The following is a 2,746-nucleotide window of genomic DNA, read 5'->3' on the forward strand; positions in this document are numbered from 1 at the left end:
ACGTCACAGTGAGCGGAAGTCAAGTCAATTAATCTTTTTGTTTCTGCTTAACAATATATATATATATATATATATTACTGTCATAATTTTTTTCATGCCTGTGCCTTGGAAGTCATCTATACCCGAGAATTAATTCACTTACAGTAGTTTTCTAAAAAAAAAAAAAAATTTTCATGTTCTCTCTTCTTTATAATGACTCAGCCAGGTTTCCTTTGCCTGTCCTCTGAAGGACTAACATACGCTCCATCACTTTCGCAGTTTTCCAATGTCCCTGTGACAGCAAAAGGATGTACACAATCTAGCCTTTATATGATTATTATGGATACTGCGTCAACTTCAAAGTGTTTTGTATTTTCAGAAACCAGCCGCCACCAGTTTGGCTGAAGGTCAGATCGGCAGTGGAGCTGAAGGACGTGAGGTAACCCCCACCCCCACCCTCACCCGGTGTGCAGCACTCACCACAGCAATGCTGCCTCCACATGTCTGGAACAGTTCCTTCACCACAGTAAGCTCAGCAGACGTGGAAGAAGCACCGGTGTACTCACACCCGCTGTACAGAACCAGCAGGTACGTTTGGACCTTCGGTGCTCCTCTCGTCCTCCTCCTCGGCAACTTCGGCAATGTCATGACCATCATTATAATGAAGAGACACAAGTTCGATGAGGCAGTGATCAATATCTATTTCACCGCCTTGGCATTTCTTGATTTGGTAATTCTTGATGTATTTCTTCTGGATGAGTGGGCTGGTATCACTTTTGGATACTACATTAAACACCAAAACAATATTGTATGCAAGATTTACAACTGGATCAAGACGGCATCCACGACAATCGGCGGCTGGTTTTTGGTCAGTCTGACATTTCACAGAGCTGTCTGTGTTGTGTGGCCACACCGCGTCAATTCTCTGTGCACACGGCGGACTGTGGGCACTGTGGTTTTGGGAACAGTGGTCTTCCATGCCTGTGTTTACTCTCATTACCTGTACGGGTATAACCTGCGTTTTGTTAACAGCACCAGTGACTACCGCTGCATTGTTCTGCTTGGAAGCTACCTTACATTCGTCGATGGCATCTTCACGTACGTAGACCTGGTGTTATATTCTCTTCTTCCTTTCACCTGCATCATCTTCGCCAACTGTGTGCTGGTGTGGAAACTCAGGGCCACAGTTCAAGAAATTCGTCACAAATGTGCAGAGAGAGGCTCTGTAGTGGCTCGAGAGAAAGCAGCCAACTCTGTGACGTGGACTGTGATCCTGGTGTCTGTGGCCTACGTTGTGTTAACCTTGCCAGCTGCGGTGAATTACGTCGCTCTGTTTGTTTTTGATCCGTCGGTTACCATCTCGGTGGCTGAGCGTGTCAAGGTTCTGTTAGTGAGGGCTGTCACGCACATGATGATGTACTGCAATAGCGTGGTTAACTTCTACATTTACTGTTTAACAGGTGAAAAATTCAGGAAGGAGTTTATGAAGATTTTTTGTCGAAAATAATCATAAGATCAGTTACTTCTTCTGAACATCCTGACCATATGCCACAATATTCTGAAAATAGATAGTTTGTTAAAGTTATGACTATTTACATGAAAGAAATAGCGTGTATGTGTTTTAGATGAGTACACATTATATCTACTGATCTGTTTCATTACAATAACTAGATAGTATTAAATTTTAATGTATTTCATCTACCAATCTGTCTATCTATCTATCTGTCTATCAGGCTATTTTGTATTTGGTTTCTTTGCTATATCGTGTAATGGAGATATTGACACTGAGAAATGACCCAGATTAAAATGTTTAAAACAAATATCGACTCGAACGAAAACATCAACAGATGCACAATAGAACTCAACCAACGACAACCCAGTTAAACCGATCCCTCAGTCAAAGAAGGCTAATCACTTGCATAGCTTTCGTTGGCGATCCGGCCGGCTTCTTCAGCGCGACTGCTGGGCAGAGAACTATCAGTTGTGCGCATCGCCGTGAGCAAACTCTGACAATGCGACTTGACGATTGAGGAGTACACCGAAGGCAGGTTGTGTCGGCCCCGGTCACGGCTGAGGGTGGAGTTCCTGGCGGCGATGTGGACTGCCTCCTTTACTCCCCTCAACCAAGTCTGCAAAAAATACCATGATGTTTTTACGTTTTGACTGTTAAAGGAGTTATTCTGTACAGACGACACTGCTGGCAGCATTTTGTTGTTGTAATTGACACTGAAGGTCAAGCCAGCCAGCCAGCCAGCCAACTAACCATTCAATGAACCAACTGTCCATCAATGTACACAGATTCATTCACATACAAACTTGTCAGCTAACCATCCAGGCAAACAGTCAATCAACGAACCAACTTGCCATGAGTTGCCATGAAATGGCATGCTGGTTGTTGAGTGGTCAGTTTGCCAATGACCTGGAAATGCAGACCGATACATTCGTCATACACAACATGTATAACCAACCATGCAGCCAATCCACCAACTGTCAACCATTTTACACCTTAACCAGCTAATTTCACTAATTCAAATACTCTGTTCATTGTCAACAGCCTGTTGAAAAAGGAGCCAAAATTTTTGTATTGATCTCTCTATGTACCTATTTGTTCATTTTGCTGTCCCATCGTCCATACTATTTCTACCCCCCCTCCCCCACCCCACCCCCACCCCCACCCTCTTCATCCTGTGTTCCCCGTACACATGCATACCCAGGATCGTGTGTCGTTGTCCAATTGCTGGCAGTCCACGTGAAACTGTCCATGTGA

Source organism: Babylonia areolata, chromosome 35 (assembly GCF_041734735.1).
Source record: "Babylonia areolata isolate BAREFJ2019XMU chromosome 35, ASM4173473v1, whole genome shotgun sequence".
Taxonomy (NCBI): Eukaryota; Metazoa; Mollusca; class Gastropoda; order Neogastropoda; family Buccinidae; genus Babylonia; species Babylonia areolata.